The sequence below is a fragment of the Mirounga angustirostris genome, unplaced genomic scaffold, assembly GCF_029215605.1.
Source record: "Mirounga angustirostris isolate CCGP_5_RB_7025 unplaced genomic scaffold, mMirAng1.0.hap1 SCAF_7, whole genome shotgun sequence".
NCBI lineage: Eukaryota > Metazoa > Chordata > Mammalia > Carnivora > Phocidae > Mirounga > Mirounga angustirostris.
The window spans coordinates 106,864,359-106,885,864 of NW_026991715.1; positions in this window are offsets into that span (position 1 = coordinate 106,864,359).

Consider the following 21,506-nt stretch of genomic DNA (forward strand, 5'->3'; position numbering starts at 1 on the left):
TATTACACCCCTCTAAGTTCCTTGCCATGTGGGCCTCTCCATCGGGATCATGCTATGATAATGGCATCCTGCTTCTTCAGAGCAGGAATTGAGAGGAGCCAGACTGCAGCAGGAAGGAAGTCTCCATCATTTGCAGCCTCATCTTGAGAGTGACAACCCATCACTTTTGCTGTACTGTACTCTGTTCATCAGGAGCAAACCTCTAAGTCCAACCTCCCTTACACACCTGACTGCACACACATGTAGCATCTTAAGCTCCAGCACGTAAACACGCCAAATAGATTACAGAAAGGAGTGATTAGGAGGAGGGAAGATCCCTGGGAGTCATTTCAGAAGCTCCCTACCACCATTGTTATTTCTCTTCCATCTCCTTTAATCCAGAATGTTTCTGAACTTATCTTTCACCTGGAACTTTTATAACTAAGTCGGTTGTCTTATGTATTTCTTCTGAATGTATTCTTTCCTCATGATAAATTCAAGTGAAACATTTTTCATAAGAACACTAATTGGCAATGTTGTATACCTTAACATATGTTACCATAGTCAAAGGCATAAATATTATAGATTTGAAGGCCACTTGTACATTTGTACATTATTTTTCTCTGAATTGTCTATTTAGATCTTCTGTCCATTTTTCTATTAAGTCGTGTTTCTCTCTCTCTCTCTCTCTCTCCCTCAAGAGTTCCTTAGATCATTGGAGATTAAGCTGCTGTGACAGATACTGCAATAATTTTCTCCTGACTTGTCATTTGCTTTTTACTTTCATTATAATTTTTGCTATTCAACAATTCTTATTTTTATGGAGTTAAGTTTAATAATATTTTCTTTCATTGTGTCTGAATTTTCCCCACAGCCAGATTATGAAGGAATTCACCTGGATTTTTCCTAATATTTGTATGGTTATATTATTTTGGTTTAGATCTCTAATACATTTGAGGTGTATCCTGGATATTTATGAGCAATGGTCCCACAATTCTCTCTCCCAGATGGCTATCCATTTATTAAAAACACCTGTTTTTCTTTTCCTAGTGATTTGAGATGGGAGATGTCCATATCTATTTGGGTTTGTCATGGATTTTTTTTTTTTTATTCTGTACCATTGTGTTACTACTTATTCAGGCAGTCGAACCATATTCTTTTAATTATAGATGTTTAATAATGCATTTTCATATCTGAGAGGGCTAATCCCCATTTTTCCCCAACTTTTTAAAAATTTTGCATGATTATTTTTTCCATATGAACATTAAAGCTAAAATCAGCCTGTGTGGCTCCAGAAACAAACTTCGTTTAAAATTGGGATCACTATGTCAAAAACTAATGATGTATAGTGACTAATATAACATAATAAAATTAAATTAAAAAAATTAGGACCACGTTTGCATTTATAAAATTAAGTTGGAGAATTGCCATCCAAAGTTTATGAATTTGGCTAATATCCTATAACAGGATATGTCTGTCCATTTGTTCAAATCTACTTTTGTGTCTTTCAGAAATGTATTAAAATTCTCCTCATACAAGTTTCTTGCATTTATTTTAAGGTAGTTTCTAAGTATTTTATCCACCTGCTACTATCATAAAAGGGGTTTTCTCTCCCTTATTTTTTTTTCCAAAATGTTTTTACTGTGATAAAATATGCATAAAATTTACCTTTATCTTAATCATTTTTAAGTGTACAGTTTAGAGGTATTAAATACATTCATGATGTTGAGCATTCATGATGGATGATTACCATCAGCCATCTCCCTAACTCTTGTAAACTGAAACTCTATATGCATTTAACGATAACTTTCCATTTCTCCCTCTTCCCAACCCCTGGCAACCACCATTCTACCTTCCATCTCTATGATTTTGGCTGTCCTAAGTAGCTCATAGAAGTGGAATCATACAGTATTTGTCTTTTTGTGACTGGCTTATTTCATTTAATCTAATGTCCTCAGGGTTCATCTATGTTGTAGAATATATGAGAATTTTCTTCCTTTTTAAGGCTGAATAATGTTCCATTGTATGCATATACAATATTTCACTTATTCATTAGTGGACACTTGAGTTGCTTCCATGTTTTTACTATTTTGAACAATACAACTAGGACCATGGTGTGTAAGTATTTCTTCAAGATCCTGTTTTCGGTTCTTTTAGGTATATACCCGGAAGTACAATAGCTGGATCATATGTTCTTTTTTTTTTTTTTAATCATTTAAGGAACTGACAAACTGTTTTTCATAGAGACTCTACCAATTTATATTCCCACCAGCAGTGCACAAGTGTTCCAGTTTCTCCACATCCTCATGGACACTTCGGATATTTTCTGTTTTTCTTTGATAGTAGCCACCTTAATGGGTGTGAAGTGGAATTTCATTGTACTTTTGATCTGCATTTCCCTAATGATTGTGATGTTGAACATCTTTCCATGTGCTTATTAGCCATTTGTATATTTTCTTTGAAGAAGTGCTTTATTAAATTCCTTTGCCCATTATAAATTGGATTTTGTTGTTGTTGAGTTTTAGGAGTTCTATATATATTCTGAAGATTAATTTCTTATCAGATAAATGATTTGCAAATATTTTTTCTCCCATTCTGTGGGTTGCCTTTTTACTCTGTTGATATTGTGTTATGATGTACAAAATTCTAAAATTTTCATGAAGTCCAGTTTGTCTGTTTGTTGCTGTTGCCTGTGCCTTTGGTTTCGTACCTAAGAAATCACTGTTGAATCTGATGTCATGAAGATTTTGCCCTCTGTTTTCTTCTAAGAGCTTTATGGTTTTAGTGTATAGGTCTCCCATTTAGGTCTTAGATCCATGTTGAGTTAATTTTTGTATGTCGTGTTAGGTAAGGGTCCAACTTCATTCTTGGGACAGTCTGTGCTAGTTTTCCCAGCACCACTTACTGAAAAGACTGTCCTTTCCCCATTAAGTAGTCTCAGCATCCTTGTCAAAAATGGTTTGAGCATATATGAAAGTTGTTTTTTTTTTTTTCTGGGCTATTTTATTCCATTGGTTTACATATCTGTCTTTATGCAAACACCACCCTGTTTTGATTCTATTGCTTTGTAGCAAGTTTTGAAAGCAGGAAGTGGAAGTCTTCCAGCTTTGTTCTTCTTCAAGATTGTTTTGGCTATCAAGGGTCCTTTGAGATTACAAGTGAATTTTAGGTTGGGCTTTTTCTTTTTCTGAAAGAAACATCATTGGATTTCCACAGGGATTGCATTAAATCTATAGATTGCTTAGGGCAGTATTGGCATCTTTAACAGTATTCAGTCTTCCAATCCATGAACATGGTTTGTGTTTTTATTTATGTTTTCATTAATTTCTTTCAGCAGTGTTCTGCAGTTTTCAGTGTACAAGCCTGCCTCCTCCTTAATTAATTCCCAAGTATTTTTTAAAATGGAATTGTTTTCATAATTTCCTCTGTGGTCATTGTTAGTGTACAGAAATGCAACTTATTTTGTGTGTTGATGTGGTATCGTGCTACTTTGCTGAATTCATTTATTAGCTATAATTGTTTGTGTGTGTGTGTGTGGAATGTCTAGAGTTGTCTATATGTAAGATATATTGTCTGTGAACAGACACAATTTTACTTCTTCCTTTCCACTTTGGATTTCTTTTGTATCTATTTCTTGCCTAATTGCTCTCACTAGAACTCTCAGTAGACTGTTAAATAGAAGTGGCAAAAAGAGGCATCCTTATCTTGTTCCTAATCCTAGAGGAAAAACTTTCAGTCTTTCACCATTGAGTATGATGTGTGCTGAGTTTTTCATATATAGTTTTTATTATGTTGAGATAGTTTCCTTCTATTCCTAGTTTTTTGCATGTTTTATTAGGAAAGTCTGTTGAATCTTGTCAAATGTTTTTTTCTGCATCAGTTGAGATGATCATGTGGGTTTTTTTTCTTTATTTTGTTAATGTGGTATTACATTAATCAATATATATTGAAACATTCTTGTGTTCTAGGAATAAATTCCATTGGTCATGGTGTATTATCCTTTTAATATGCTGCTGAATTTGGTTTGTTAGTATTTTGTTGAGTTTTGTATCAGTGTTCATAAGGGATATTGGTCTGTAGCTTTTTGTGGTGTCTTTGTCTGGTTTAGTATCAGGGTAATGCTGGCCTCAAAGAATGTGTTAGGAAGTGTTACTCCTGTTCAATTTTTTGGAGAAGTTTGAGAAGGATTGGAATTAGTTCTTCTTTAAATGTTGGGTAAAATTCACCAGTAAAGCCATCAGGTCCAGGGTTTTTCCTCATCAGGAGATTTTTGACTGATTATTCAGTCTCTTTGCTGGTGATAAGTCTATTCAGGTTTTCTATTCCCTGGTGATTTAGTCTTGCTAGGTTTTATGTTTCTAGAAATATGTCCATTTCATCTAGGTTATCCAATTTGTTGGCATTCAGTTGTTCAGAATACTCATATTCTTTGTATTATAGAATCCATAATGTCCCCACTTTTGTTTATGATTTTAGTATTTCGAGTATTACCTTTTTTTTCTTTAGTCCATCTAGGTAAATATTTGTCAGTTTTTTAATCTTTTCAAATAACTAACTTTTGGTTTTATTAATTTCTGTGTTTTTCCCTAGTTTCTATTTTGTTTATGTTGCTCTATTCTCTATTTCCTTCCTTTTGCTAGTTTTCAGTTTAGTTTATTCATCTTTTTCTAGCTCCTTAAACTGTAAAGTTAAGTTAATTTGGGATCTTTGTTTTTTAATGTAAGCATTTATAGCTATAAATTTCCCCCTTAACACTGCTTTCATTTTGTCTCATAAGTTTTGATATGTTGTATTTTCATTTTCTTTTTTTTTTAAGATTTTATTTATTTATTTGAGATAGAGTGAGAGAGAGTGCACGAGAGGGGGTAGGGTCAGAGGGAGAAGCAGACTCCCCACTGAGCAGGGAGTCCGATGCGGGACTCGATCCCAGGACTCCAGGATCATGACCTGAGCCGAAGGCAGTCGCTTAACCAACTGAGCCACCCAGGCGTCCCTGTATTTTCATTTTCATTCATCTCTAAGCATTTTCTAATTTCCCTTGTGATTTCTTTTTTGTCCCATTGGTCGTTAAAGAGTGTCTTGTTTAATTTCCACAAGTTTGTGAATGTCTCCATTTTATTTCTGTGATTTTTTTTTTTTTTTACTTCATCCCACTGTGATTGGAGAATAAAACTTGTATCTAACTTTTAAAATTGATTGAGACTTAATATGTAGCCTAGCATATGGTCTATCCTGGAAAATGTCTCTTGTGCATTTGGAAAGAATGTGTATGCTGCTATTCTGTAGAATGTACTATATATGCCTGCTGGAGCTAGTTGGTTTGATGTGTTATTTAAGTCTTCTTCCTTATCTTCTGTCTGGTTGTTCTAACCATATTGAGAGTGGGGTATTGAAGTCTCCAACTGTGATTTTAGAACTGCCTGTTTTTCCCTTCAATTCTATCAGTTTTTGCATAATATATTTTGATGGTTTGTCATTAAGTATGTAAAAACTTATAATTGTTACATCTTCTTGCCGTGTTGAATTTTTTATTAATACGTAATGCCCTTCTTTGTCTCTCATAACCTTGTTATTAATTTAAAGTCTATTTTGTCTGACATTGGTACAGTTAGTATTAGTTACTGTTTGCATGAAAGGTCTTTTTCCATCTTTCACCTTCAATTGAGTTGTGTCTTTAGATCTAAAGTGAGTCTCTTGTAGATAGCATATAGTTGGATATTGTGTTTGTATTCATTCTGCCAATCTCTCTCTCTCTCTCCCTCTCTGAAAGTTTAATCCATCTACAATTGAAGTAACTACTGATAAGGAGGGGGTTACTTCTGTCATTTTGCTATTTGTTTTCTATGAGCTTTGCAGCTTTTTTTGTCCCTCTATTGCTACATTAGTGCTGACTTATGTGGTTAATTATCTGTAGTAAAATTTTCTCATTTTTTTGGCATATGTTCTAAGTTATTTTCATTGTGATTATTATGGAGATTACATTTAACATCTTCATGTTATAATAAGACTCTAATTTGAATTTATACCAGTTTAACTTCAATAACATACAAAGACTCTGCTCCTTTACATCTCTATCTCCACCGCTGTTGGTTATTGATGTCACAAAATTATTTCTTTATATATGGGTGTCCCCAAACATAAATGAATAAATCTTTTAAATGCATTAATCTCTTAAATTATGTAGAGAACAAAATTTGGGGATACAAACCATTGATACAATAATATTAGCTTTTAGGCTAATTGTTTCTTTAATATGTATTAGTCTCTTAAATCATATAGAAAACAAAAAAATGTAGTTACAAACAATTATTACAATACTGCCTGTTATTATTGCCTATGCATTTGCCTTTATTGAAATCTTTATTTCTTCATACAGCTTCATGTTATCTCTAGAGTCCTTTTATTTTGCCCCATAGGACTCCTTTGAGCATATCTTTCAGGACAGGTTAATTGGTAACAAAGTCCCTCAGCTTTTATTTTTCTAGGAAATTTCTTATTTTTTCCCTCACATTGGAAAAACAGTTTTGTGATATAGGATGCTTGGTTGACACTATTTTTCTTTTAGTAGGTTGAATATATGGGCCTATTGCCCTCTGGTCTCCAAATTTTCTAAAGAGAAATCTGATAGTATTATTGAGACTACCCTGCATGTCATGAGTCACTTTTCTCTCCTGCTTTTAAGATGCTCTTTGTCTTTTTGACAGTTTGATTATAATGTATCTCAATGTGAGTCTCTTTGAGTTCATCCCCCTTCCCCAGGGTTTTCTGTTCTGTATTATTGTTCTGCTTCTTTGTTGTTGTTGTTGTTATTGTTGATTGTTGTAGGCTGTTTCTGTGCCAAGGATTAGCCTGAGATGTAAACTTAAGGTCTTTTCTGATATTTCCCCTGGACATTTTCTAGTTCTCCCCATATATGCAGTTGTTTTTGAATGTCTTAGTCTTTAAAGTCTAGTTTCCAAAAGGAGGGGAAAAGTTAAATGAATGGGGTTGGGGGAAGGGTGCTAGCTCCTAAATCCCCCGGAAGTCCATTTCAGCTAGAGGGAGAGGACCTTGCAACAATGGAGGAACTGCAAAATGAATGGATGCCTGCCTCTTGGTCTGTACTTCTGTGGTCAGAAGAGACAATAAGTAATCAGAGCATAGATTCCAAATATTTGGAGGACAAAGTCCTTTTTGCCTACCTGGCTGATGCAAGCTATGTGTAAGATGTTAATAACTGAAATTGCCAAAAATTTGGCGCAATTTATAGCCCAAGCCTTCCTCTGGAAGTTGCAATCCTTCAGTAGACTCCAGATTTCCAGAATAGTTACACTAGACAGATTCTGCATCTGCAATTGTCTAAGTGAAGATAGAGATTCCTGACACTTCCCTGTTCTGACATCTTCCCTTTTCTTATTTCATCTAACTGGATATCATTTGCAAGTATAAAGCTATTGATCTTTTAATGAAAATTTTATATCCTACTATGTTACTATATTATCTTATTGCTTATGTTAAATTTATCTTTTAGTCTTTTGGTCTTTCCATTTGTACTATCATCTCATCTGTGAATTGAAGTAATTTAGACTTCTTACCCATTTCTTATGCTTTTCATTACTTTCTTTTATCAATTGTGTTACTCATACCTCTAAATTAACTGTATTGAAGACATTGGGGATTCCTGCCTTCTTGATTTTACTGTGAATGCCTCTAATATTTCCCCATTAAGTAAGGTCCTGGTTTATGACAGAACTGTGTGTGTGTGCAGGTGGTTGTATGCTCTGATGTATATTATTATGTTAAGGAAGTATATATCAATTCCTATTCTACTTGAATGATTATTTTGAAATTCAGTATCTAGCCAGTTTATATTCTTTTCCTTCTTAGCTCAATTAATATAGCAATTTTCATTACTGGATTAACAAATATTATAATATTCCATTCTTGGAAGATTTTTATAAAGCTAATATTTTGTTTTGTTTTTGTATAAATGAAATTAGATTGTGATATTTGTAATGCCCTTATGAGGTAATGATCAGATTTAGGTATCAATGTTACTTGGTTTATATATTGAAAAAAAGTGGAAGTCTTCATTTTTTTTTTTCTTCTGGAATGATTTATGTGACAATGAGATTATCTGGATATAGAAGTTCTGATAAAATTCCCCTGTGAAAACATCTTAGTTTGTTTTTTCCTTTCTTCTTTTCTTTTTTTATTCTTAAAAAAATGGTATATATTAGTTTCAGATATACAACATAAATACCTCAATATTTGCATACATTACAAAGTGATCAGCACAGTAAGCCTATTTACAATCCATTGCCATAAAATTCACCCCCTTCAGCTTTTTAGCTTATCCCCCAATTCTTTTTCTCTCTGATAACCACCAATCTCTTTTCTGTATCTGAGTTTTGTTTTGTTTGAGAGCACAAAAATCCCTCACAAGGAATATCTCAGATTCTTCCAAGCCCTCTGGGTCCCCTGGACATAAGCCCTGTTGATTTCCAAAGCCATATGTTTTGGGGACCTCGTTTTGCTGGTTCATATTCCAAGGGTTGGGGTGATTGATGTAGGGCACAAAAAAACCCCTGCCCACTTAGGAAGAGGCTCTGAGCCTCTGAGATTCCTCCCTATTGTATGTTGATGCATTGGGGGTAGAGTTTTTGGCAGGACCATGTCTCTGCTTCTCCTACCCATCTTGATGTGGCTGTTTTAATCCTTGTTCTGGAGGGAGCTGTTCAGCTAGTTTTTAGTTTATATTTTCAGTGGGAATTATTCTACATTAGTTGTAGATTTGGAATGTCTGTGGGAGGAGGTGAGTTCAGGGTCTTTCTACACTGCCATCTTGGACTAATTCTCCTGGTGTTTTTGAAAAGTAGGACTTGGATAATTTTCCCAATTTCCTCTGTGGAAATTCGAGTATCTTTAACTTGACTGGTTCCATTTTTGTCAAATTATATTTTCCTTGGAAATTATCCATTTGTATGTAAGGTTTTTTTTTAAGTAAGAATATTCACTTTAAATGGAATAATAACTGAATTTTCACAATTAAAGTGATGTTTTGCCACTAAATAAACTTAATGAGCTTTTTGGATTTCAGGATTGTGGACAGAAGTATAGTTCCTCTTTGTTAATGTAAGTTTTCAATTTTCTGTAAAGTTGTGTGAAGTAACTTTTGAAGATCTTTCTAATTTTTTTCTATTTCAGGGTTTGCTCTCCCCCTTGTGATTTCTTATTTGTTATATTTGTTTTCCCTCTCTCTTCCTTTTTATTTCTTGATTGAAAAGCTAGTGGTTTGTCTATTTTGTTGTATTTTCAGTAAGTTAGCATTTTGAGATTTCAATTTCATTGATTCATACTTTTTTCCTTTCCTTCTGCTTTCTTCTGTTTCCTTTATAGTACTTGTCTTTTATGTTGGGAATTGAATCCATCCACTTTTGTTGGTCATGCTTTGTCAATTTTCCCATATACATAATTGACCTTTTTAATATGTAAATTGAGGTCTAGTTTAATATCTGGGAAGTTTTTATTAACTCAGAGTTTTAAATATTAGTTCTATTTCACATTTCACACCTGCAATATGGTTGGTTGGTTGGTTGTTTTATCTTCAGGGACTCTAATTATGTTTTTAGGTCTTTGCTTCTCTTCTATGCTTATCACTTTTTCTTTGATTCATTATACCCCCATTTTATTTTTCACTCTTTGGGTCTTTCCTTACCCACCAAGTCACCTCCACCATCTGCCCTCCCTGCTCCACACACATACACAAGATTGTCTCCCAGATATGCCACCTGTGGTCCTGAGCAATTTCAGACCCCTTCCCTCTCCAGTGTTGAGATACACCAGATCTCAGGCTTGCTTTAAGAACTTTGCCACTCAGTGTGGGGCTCTCTTTCTATAGAGGAAATTTTGTCCATGTTCCACCTGTTAGTGTCCCTTTGTACTCTCTCATTTCCCACTCAGTCTATGCATGATTCTGCCCTGACATGAGATCTCATGTGGCACTACTGGCTTCAGAATGTTTATTTCCCTACAAACACATAACTTGACATTTAAAGCATTATCTCTTTTCTAGTTAAAAAAAATCAAAACAAGGTTTTCATTTCTTCTCTGTTTATTGGAATGGCTTTTGAAGGATAGGTGGAAAGATTCTGATTTGCATAGCGTCCATCATTTCTATGGAAAACCTAGAAATCAAGATTTTGTTTTCCATAAAGGTTTCTGCTGCTAAGACATACAAAGTAAGCATGAAATTACTTGTTTATTTTAACAACCCATGTTTGAGGGACCAGTAAAATATCTCCATGGCTTATAGTTGAATATTTCCAGTAAGTTAAGTTCATTAAATCCTGCTTTAACCCATTCAAAAATTACTTTTTTTTTAGTAATACAGTTCTAACTTGTTTTTATTTTTATTTTTATTGAAGTATAATTGACCTACAATATCCTATTAGTATCAGGTGTACATCACAGTGATTTGATATTTTTATACATTATGAAATGATCCCCATGATAAGTCTTGTTACCGTCTGTCACCATACAAGGTTTTTAGAATATTATTGACTATATTTCCTATGCTGTACATTACATTCTCATGACTTATTTGTTTTATAACTGGAAGTTTATACTACTTAGTTCTTTACCTATTTCACCCATTCACCCATCCCCAAACTCCTCTTCCCTCTGGCAAACAATTTATTTCCTGTATCTGTGAGTCTGTTTCAACCTTTTTTTTTTTTATTTTATTTTATTTTTTTATTTTTTAGATTCCACATATAGGCGAAGTTATGTGGTATTTGTCTTTCTGTGTCTGGCTTATTTTGTTTAGTGTAACATCTTCTAAGTCCATCTATGTTATCTCAGATAGCCATAAAAAAGAATGAAATATTTCTGAGTAGTATTCCATTGGGTACATACTATATTTTCTTTATCCATTCTTCCATCAGTAACACTTAGGTTTCCTCCCTATCTTGGCTTTTGTAAATAATGCTGCAATGAACATAAAACTGCATATATCTCTTTGAATTGGTGTTTTTATTTTCTTTGAATAAATACCCCAGAAGTGGGGTTGCTTTGTTATAAAGTAATTTTATTTTTAATTTTTTGAGGAAACACTATACTGTTTTCTGTAGTGGCTACACCAATTTACATGCTCACCAGTGTACAAGGGTTCCCCTTTTCCACATTCTTGCCAACACTTGTTATTTCTTGTCTTTTGGTAATAGCCATTCTGACAGGTGTAAGATTATACATCATTGTGGTTTTGATTTGCATTTACCTGATGATTAGTGATGTTGAACACCTTTCCTTGGGCCTATTGGTCATCTGTATGTCTTCTCTGAAAAAAATGTCTATTCAGATTCTCTGCCCATTTTTAAATTGAATTGTTTGTTATTCAGTTGGATGAATTACTTCTATATTTTGGATATTGACCCCTTTTAAGATATATAATTTGTAAATATCTTTTTCCATTCAGAAGTTTGCCATTTTATTTTGCTGATGATTTGTTTCACTATGCAGAAGTTTTTAGTTTAATCCCATCTATTTATTTTAGCTTTTGTTACTGTTGCTTGTGGGGTCAGATCCAAAAAAAACATTGCCAAGAGCCATGTTAAGATGCTTACTGCTTATGGTTTTTTTCTAGAATTTTTGTGGTTTCAGGTCTTACATTCAAATCTTTAATCCATTTTGTGAGTTAATTTTTGTACATGGTGTTAAGTAGTCCAGTTTTGTTATTTTCTATGTGGCTCTCCAGTTTTTCCAACTCCATTTATTGAAAAGACTTTCTCTGTCATATAGTCTTGGCTTCTTTATAGTAAATTAATTGACCATATATACATGTGTTTATTTCTGAGCTTTCTATTCTGTTCCATTGATCTATCAGTCTGTTTTTGCTCCAGTACCATACTATTTTGATCACTATACCTTTGTATTATAACTTGAAGTGAGGGAGCATGATACCTCTAGCTTCGTTGTTCTTTTTTTTTTTATGTTAGTCACCATACATTATATCATTAGTTTTTGATGTAGTGTTCCATGCTTCATTGTTTGCATATAACACCCAGTGCTCCATTCAATACGTGCCCTCCTTAATACCCATCACCAGGCTAACCCATCCCCCCTAAAACCTTCAGTTTGTTTCTCAGAGTCTGTAGTCTCTCATGGTTTATTCCCCCTCCGACTTCCCCCACGCTTCATTTTTCCCTTCCTACTATCATCTTTTTTTTTTTTTTTAACATATAATGTATTATTTGATTCAGAGGTACTGGTCTTACACAATTCACGGCACTCACCATAGCACATACCCTCCCCAATGTCTATCACCCAGCCACCCCATCCCTTCTACCTCCACCACTCCAGCAACCCTCAGTTTGTTTCCTGAGATTAAGAATTCCTCATATCAGTGAGATCATATGATACTTGTCTTTCTCTGATTGACTTATTTCACTTAGCATAACACTCTCCAGTTCCATCCACATCGTTGTAAATGGCAAGATTTCATTTTTTTTTAAAGATTTTATTTATTTATTTGAGAGAGAGAGAATGAGAGAGAGCGAGTACATGAGAGGGGGGAGGGTCAGAGGGAGAAGCAGACTCCCTGCCGAGCAGGGAGCCCGATGCGGGACTTGATCCGGGGACTCCAGGATCATGACCTGAGCTGAAGGCAGTCGCTTAACCAACTGAGCCACCCAGGCGCCCCAAGATTTCATTTTTTTGATGGCTGCATAATATTCCATTGTATATATATACCACATGATCTTTATCCATTCATCTGTTGATGGACATCTCAGCTCTTTCCACAGTTTGGCTATTGTGGACATTGCTGCTATAAACATTGGGGTGCGTGTGCCCCTTCAAATCACTACATTTGTATCTTTGGGGTAAATACCCAGTAGTGCAATTGCTGGGTCATATGGTAGCTCTATTTTCAACTCTTTGAGGAACCTTCATACTGTTTTCCAGAGTGGCTGCATCAGCTTGCAGTCCCACCAACAGTGTAGGAGGGTTCCCCTTTCTCCGTATCCTCACCAACATCTGTCGTTTCCTGACTTGTTAATTTTTAGCTTTGTTGTTCTTTCTCAAGATTGCCTTTTCTATTTGAGGTCTTTTACAAACTTTGGAACTGTTTGTTCTAGTTCTGTGAAAATACCATTGGGATTTTAATAAAGATTGCATTGAATCTGTAGAAGCTATGGGTAGCATGGACTTTTTTTTTTTTTAATTTTTTTATTGTTATGTTAATCCCCAAACATTACATCATTAGTTTTAGATGTAGTGTTCCATGATTCATTGTTTGTGCATAACACCCAGTGCTCCATAGCATGGACATTTTAATGATATTAATTCTTCCAGTCCATAAATATGGTATATCATTCCATTTATTTGTGTTGTCTTCATTTTTTTTTTTTTTTTCCATGAATGTCTTAGTTTTCAGTGTACAGGTCTTTCAGCCCCTTGGTTAAATTTATTCCTAGTTATTTTATTTGATACAATTGTAAATGGGACTGTTTTCTTAATTTTTCTTTGATTGCTCATTAATAGTGTATAGAAACACAATCAATTTCTATATATTAATTTTGTATTCCATGACTTTACTGAATTTTGTTTATTCTAATATTCTAATGATTTTTGGTGAAGTCTTTAGGATTTTCTATATGTAGTATCTATAATCTGTTAATAGTGACAGTTTACTTCTTCCTTTCCAATTCAGATGCCTGTTACTTCTTTTTCTTCCCTAAATGCTGTGGCTAGGATTATGTTGAATAAAAGTAGTGATAGTGAGCATCCTTGTCTTGTTTTTGATCTTAAAGGAAAAGTTTTCGGCTTTTCACCATTGTGTATGATGTAAGCTGTGGGTTTGTCACATATGGCCTTTATTATGTTTAGGAGTGTACCTTTTATACCTATGTTTTTGAGTTTTTATCATGAACAGGTGTTGAATTTGTCCAACACATTTTTTTTTGCAACTAATGAGATGATCAAATAATCTTTATCTTCTGTTAATGTGTTGTATCATGTTGGTTGATTTATGGATGTTGAACCATTCTTGCATCCTTGGAATAAATTCCACTTATAATCAAATTTTAAGGCTGACTTTATAAAATGAGTTTGGAAGCATTCCTTCCTCTTCAATCTTTTGGGATAATGTGGGAAGGATATGTACTAACTTTTCTTTGAATGTGTGGTAGAATTCACCTGTCAAACCATCTCATCCTGAATTTTTGGTTTTGGGAAGTTTTAAAATTCCTGTTTCAATTTTATCACCTGTAATTGGTCTATTCAGATTTTCTGTTTCTTTGTGATTCAGTCTTAGGAAGTTATGTATTTCTAGGAATTTATTTACTTTTTCTAGGCTTACCAATTTGTTGACAAATGATTGTTCAGAGTAGTTTCTTGCGATCTTTTATGTGTTTATAGTGTCAGTTGTAACTTCTCTTTCGTTTTCTAATTTTATTTGGGACTCTTCTCTCTCTCTCTTTTTTTTTTCCCTTGACAAATCTGGCTAGAGGTTTATTGATTTTATCTTTTCAACAAACCAGCTTTAGATTCATTGATCTTTTCTATTGTTTCTTTTAATCTTATTTATTTCCATTCTGGTCTTTATTATTTCCTTCCTTCACTAACTTTGGAATTTGTTCTTTTTATAGTTTCTTTGGTTGTAAAGGAAGATTGTTTATTTGGGATTTATTTTGTTTCTTGAAGTAAGCCCATGTCACTATGAACCTTCCTCTTAGAACTGTTTTTTCCTGTGTCCCCTAGACTTTGGCAAGTTGTGTTTCTATTTTCATTTCTTGCCAGGTATTTTTTTTATTTCCTCTTTGGTTTCTTTGTCAATCCATTGGTTGGTTAGTAGGATGTTGTTTATTTCCCCTATGTTTGTGTTATCCTAGTTTTCTTCTTGTGATTGATTCCCAGTTTCATGTCATTGTGGTCAGAAAAGATGCTTGATAAGACTCCTATCTTGAATTTATTGTGACTTGTTCTGTGGACTAACATGTGATCTCTCCTAGAAAATGTTTCTTTTTTAAAGATTTTATTTATTTATTTATTTGAGAGAGAGAGAGAGAGAGAGAAAAACAGCATGAGAGGGGATAGGGTCAGAGGGAGAAGCAGACTCCCCGCCGAGCTGGGAGCCCGATGTGGGACTCGATCCCAGGACTCCGGGATCATGACCTGAGCCGAAGGCAGTCACTTAACCCACTGAGCCACCCAGGCACCTGAAAATGTTTCATGTACACTTGAAAAGAAAGTGTATTGTGCAGTTTGGGGATGAAATGTTCTATATATGTCTCTTAAGTTCATCTGTTCTAATCTCTCTTAAGGCCAATATTTTGTTATTGTGTTTCTGTCTGGATGATCTATCCATTGATGTAAGCATAGTATTAAAGCCTCCTACTATTACTGTATCACTATCAGTGTCTCCCTCTATGTCTGTTAATATTTGCTTTATATAATTAGATGCTCCTATGTAGGGTGCATAAATATTTATGAATGTTATATCCTATTCTTGGATTGATCCTTTTACTTTTATGTAATGCTCTTTATCTTTTGTTACATTCTTCTTTTAAAGTCTATTTTGTCTCAAATGAGTATTGCTACTCTGGCTTTCTTTTTGTTTCCATTTGCATGGAATATCTTTCTCCATCTCTTCACTCTCAGTTTGTGTGTGTGTTTAGATCTGAAGTGAGTCTCTTGTAGGCAGCATATAAATGGGTCTTGTATTTTTATCCATTCAGCCACCCTATGTCGTTTCATTGGAACACTTAGTCAATTTACAGTTAAAGTAATTATTGATAGGTATGTACTTACTGCCATTTGTTAATTGTTTTTTTTTTTTTTTCCTGGCTCTTTTAGTAATTCTTCTCTGTTTTCTTTATCTCTAGTGGTTTTATGGTTTTCTTTAGTGTTTGGGTTCCTTTCTCTTTATTTTTCTTATATCTATTATAGGCTTTTGGTTTTTAGTTACCATGAGGTTCATATATATTGACCTCTATATTTAGCAATCTATTTTGATAGTTGTTTAAGTTCAAATACATTCTAAAAGCACTTCTATCTCTACCGTCCTCCTGCTCACCTACTACAATCACCACCACCACTTTTATCTTGAGATCACATTTTATATCTTTTTATTTTGTGTATCTCTTAACTACTTATTGTAGTTATGGTTGATTTTACTATCTTCCAACTAGCTTTTCAAGTGGCTAGTTTACTGCCTTTACTATTTATTTGCCTTTACCACTGAGATTTTTTCCTTAATATATTTTCTGATTTCTAGTTAAGACCTTTTCTTTTCTGCTTAAAGAAGACCAACCCCTTAACATTTCTTGTAAAGCCAGTTTATTGGTAATGAACTCCTTTAGTTTTTGCTTACCTGGGAAACTCTTTATTTCTCCTTTAATTCCAAATGATAACCTTGCCAGGTAGAGTATTCTTTGTTGTAAGTTTTTCCTTTTCAATACTTTAAATATATCCTGTCACTCCCTTCCGGTCTACAAAGTTTCTTCTGAAAAATCAGCTGATAGTCTTATGGGGTTTCCCTTGTATATGATGGCTTTTCTTTTGCTGCCTTTAAGATTTTCTCTTTAAAATTTGCCATTTTAGTTATAGTATGTCTTCATGTGGATCTTTCTGAGTTCATCTTACTGAGACTCTCTGCATTTCCTGGACCTGTATGTCTGTTTTCTTCTCCAGGTTAGGGGAATTTTCACCCATTATTTCTTCATATAGATTTTTTTTGTCCCTTTCTCTCTTCTTCTGGGACCTTTGTAATATGAATATTAGCACACTTTATGTTGTCCCAGAGGTTCCTTAAACTATCATCATTTAAAAATGCTTTTATTTGTTTTGTTCTTCTGATTGGGTGATTTCCACTCTTCTTTCTGCCACATAGCTGATCTGTCCTGAATCATCTAATCTGCTGTTAATTCCTTCTAGTGTATTTTTCATTTTTGTTATTGTGTTCTTTAGTTCTGATTTTTTTTTCTTATATTTTCTAACTCTGTTTAAGTTCTCTGTTCTTCCATTCTTCTCCTGAGTTTGATGGGATCTCTCTGATCATTCATTTTAACTCTTTATCAGGTAAATTACTTTTCTCCATTTAATTAGGGTCCCCCCACCTTGGATTTTATCTTGTTCTTTTGTTTGGAGCTTATTTCTCTGTCTCTTCATTTTGTTTGTCTTTCTGTGTTTGTTTCTATGAATTAGATGGGAGAGCAATCTCTTCTGGTCTTGAAGGAGAAGGCTCATGTAGGACTATTCCCTTTGTAGACTGCATGTACCTGGAGGCTTTGGCAGACAAGCTGGAGCTGGTACAGATGTGGGCTCATAGGGGTTTCAGGGCATTCCACGTGCAGGCTGCCTTGGCAGGATGGCTGGAGCTTGAGTGGTTGCTGGCCAGTGTGTTTTAGGACATGCTCTGCTAGGACCATTGTGATAGAAGAGCTGGAGTAGATGTGGGCCAGGGAGATGAGTGGTGTGCTGTGCCAGGGCCATCAGGGTGGGATAGTTGGAGTTGGAGCAGGCATGGGCTGGGGAGTCTTGGAGCACTGCACTGAGGTCAGGTGCAAACAGGGAGTCTTGCAGCATGCCATGCTGGAATTTCCTTGGTGGGACAGCTGGGTTGGGGCAGATGAGGGACCTAGAGCTTGCCAGGATGGCCCTAATAGGCCAGGTAGAACATGCAGGCCCTGCTCTTGCCTGCATTATTGGGGTGGAGGGAAAATGTAAAATATTGTGCTGGCTGGGGCCTCTGACCATGGAGAGAGTTCCAGCAGTTCTCAACCCATTTGGCAGGCATTCTAAGGTTATATCTAATGGATCTCCTTCACTTACAGTCTAGTTACTCTTTAAACCACGATTGTTTTCACAGTGCATGGGTGAGTGAGTCTGTGCATGCGCTCAGTGCTATCCTTCCCTACTTGAGGTCCCTGCATGAGGGATGGGTTTCCTGTCATTACCATGTCTCTGTCTCTCCTACCCTTCTCCATGTGGCCCCTCTAGAATTCATTGTGCAGAAGTTGTTCAATCAATCCTCAGTTCTTCAGGAGGAATTGTGCAATATCTAGGTGTAGATTTGGTATTTCTGGAGAGGAGGTGAGTTCAGGCTCTTCCTACACTTGGACCCTCACTTGTCTTTAGACAAAATATTTCTCTCAGTAGTTTTTGCTGATAGTATCTAAATTCAGACCTTTGGGGTTACATCGCAAGTGTAAACTTTCTCGCTACTGGGATTTATAGCATTTGATGATTAAAAATCATGATCACAAGTGTTCTCTTTTTCAGAGTTAATGATTTTAATCCAATTTTTTGTTGCTGCTAGGTATAGAAATGAAGTTTAGGGCGCCTGGGTGGCTCAGTTGGTTAAGCAACTGCCTTCGGCTCAGGTCATGATCCTGGAGTCCTGGGATCAAGTCCCGCATCAGGCTCCCTGCTGGGCAGGGAGTCTGCTTCTCCCTCTGACCCTCCTCCCTCTCATGCTCTCTGTCTCTCATTCTCTCTGTCTCAAATAAATAAATAAAATCTTTAAAAAAAAAAAAAGAAGTTTAATATATGATCACATTATAGCAATGAGTCTTTGTGCTTATTTCATTAGTTATATTTAACTAGACTGTTATCTCATGAAAGAGCATTCTATATATCCTGTCTTAATTTGGAGATGCCTATTTTCTTTAACCAACAAAATTTAAACATATGTTTTCTAAAACTGAAGTTCGGTTTTTAGAACTCTCATTATTGATGTGTATGGTATAATTCCAAGTAAGCCCTAGAAAACCCACAGCTTTAGGAGTTAGAATCTGAATAGTTGTGCCTCTTTATCTTTAAAAATGCTCATTTTGAGTGTTTTATTGGAAGATTCCAACTAAGAAGTTACTAGTAGATGTGAAAACAGTGCAATAATAATGACCATATAAATAAAAGAAGACCAATAAACATGTTAGTTTTTTATATTTACTGTTGAGATCACTGGAGACCTAGAGCTGAAATTTGTTTTAACTTCATCTGGCTTTCTTTCTTCAGCTTTTTATGGGTTTCTCAATCACTTTACTTGTCTGCAGTAGGACGCTTTTATTTGCTGATAAGGGCTGTTAACCAGTTTCAAAGTTGAGAAATAAAGTTACCATTACACACAAGGCTGTGCATTATACTGGGCTAAACTGATCCTGTCTTTAGTAAAACTAGTAAAGAAAGGACAAAGCTAAGATATTAATGGAAAGCATCCTATAGGGCAAGTCCCACAGAGGGGTAGAATAATGAACTAAGCAAGGGGAAATGTTTTTATAACAAATGAAAGCCGGACTTGCTTGCATCACTTGCTCATTTTCAGAGTAAAGCCTGGAAAACACTAATTAAAAGATAATTTGTCAGAAATGCAAACATTAAAACTTAGCCCAAGCTAGTCTTTTAATCTACTGACTCTAGGGCTACCAAAGAAGTTAATAGCTTTTATGTAACATGATCCTCTACTTTGCTTCACTGCTGAAAATTAATTCTCAGAGAGCCTGTATCTTATTTTGTATTTACTCAGAAAGAAGTCTTGAGGTTCTGCCCTTCTGTCCTCCTCCCTCAGGAGCCACCTTACTGGTTCTAATGCAGGTGGCCCTCAAGGCATCACTGTTCTACTAGGTCTACTTTCACCTACCAGTGACGGCTTGCTACTATCACTGCTCAGGCTCAAGAGAGGAGCTACTGCTCTTCTGCCTTAACTGTGGGCTTAGACCCTAACTCCATCCCCCCAACCCCCAGTACACAAGGCAGATTTTTACCCAATGTTTAGCAGTAACAAAGAATTTGGAAAATACTCAGTAACAAGGAATCAGTCTGCCATTAGCCAGCATGTGTCCTTGACTTGTTCTTGGCTCAAGTCCATGTGGCCAGAACAAGTTTGTTTTCCATGATTAAAAACTGTGAAACTTTGTGCTTCAGAGTCAAGGCCAAACTGATACCTCACTGTCTCTTTTTTTTCCTCCCCTAATTTCAAGGAGAGAAGAGGAAATTTCCTTAATTCCTGCCCTGTAATTATATTTTATACAGGATAATTGACAGAATGAACATCCATTCCCTTCAAGGTTGTAAGTAGCTTTCACACAGTCTGGGTTATTCAGTCTTGAAGAGTACCTGTGAGCCCTAGGAAGGGCAATACCAATTCAGTCCAGTTTTTTTTTTTTTTTTTTTTTTTTGCAGCCTCCTCTCATCAAAGATTCAAATCTCATCTTTAATAGCCTTATAGAATGGTGAGTATATGAGGAAGGGAGTGAGAGAAGAGGCTCCATCAGCCTGGAATGATAGGATATATTGAAAGATGGTCTCCTATACAAATTGCCTCCTAAACATGTGTTTATTATTAATAATTTCTCAATATTTCTTCAAATTATTTTCAATTTATCCTTTCTTTTATTCACTCATATTACCTATCCTTTCCTTTTTGCTTATAAATCCTAATCCTTTTTTTTTTTCTCCTATCAAATTATACTTTAGAGATGAAGGCAATGTAAGTGATCTATTTGTCTATTCTTCCCTTTGGGCAATAATATTTGTAATTTAAAAATAAAAAATGTTGCTCTTCCCTTTAATAATTTTATTTTGCCATCATCTCAAACCAAGTTTATCTCTTTCATTTATAACACCCTCAAGTCATGCCCTGGATATAATCATCTTCTGCCTTAAAATGTGTAAATGGGAAAAATATTTAATATATATATCAATGGATATAACTTAGAGTTATTATAAGAGCAGTTAATTATGTTAAGGGAATTAACCAAAAAATTCACTAACAAAAAAAAAGGCATGAATTTTTCTTTTTTAAAAAAAGATTTATTTATTTGTCAGAGACAGCATGCACTCAAGCAGGGGAAGTGGCAGGCAGAGCAGGCAGAAGGAGAAGCAGGCTCCCCACTGAGCAAGGAGCCCAATGCCGGACTTGATCCCAGGACCCTAGAATCATGACATGAGCTGAAGGCAAATGCTAAACCGACTGGGCCACCCAGGCGTCCCTCTTCTTTTTAAGTATTTGTTGTCAAGACTTATTACAATCCTGAGGAATTTACAAAGTTGAAAATATTTGGAAATACTATTTCCATGAATGTATAAAAAGAAACAATAGCAAAATTTATACACACAGTACCAGGGAAATGCAGATGTATTTTAAAGCAGACATTAATATTTTAAATAAATCTATTTGAAAATGAAAGCTTTTTTATCCCTTGGGGAACATCATCATATTTTCATAATAATACTAAGATGTTAGGGGTGTCTGGGTGGCTCAGTTGGTTTTCAAGGAACACCATACCTTACAGCTATTGTTTTTCAGTCTTGATTATTTGGTAAATAACTTGAAAATGAAAAAAAGCCTGTTACTCAAACAAATTGACAGTATTTGTTGCCATTGATAAAATTCAGGTTTTGGCAAGCATGTTTCTGCCACCATGAATTTGATACCTTCTCAGTAGTTAGACTTCTAGGATAAGAATGGTGGTAATATTAATGAATGTGTTTTTTTTAACATTATATAATGAACTATTTCAACATTGAAATGGTCTGTATAACTTGAT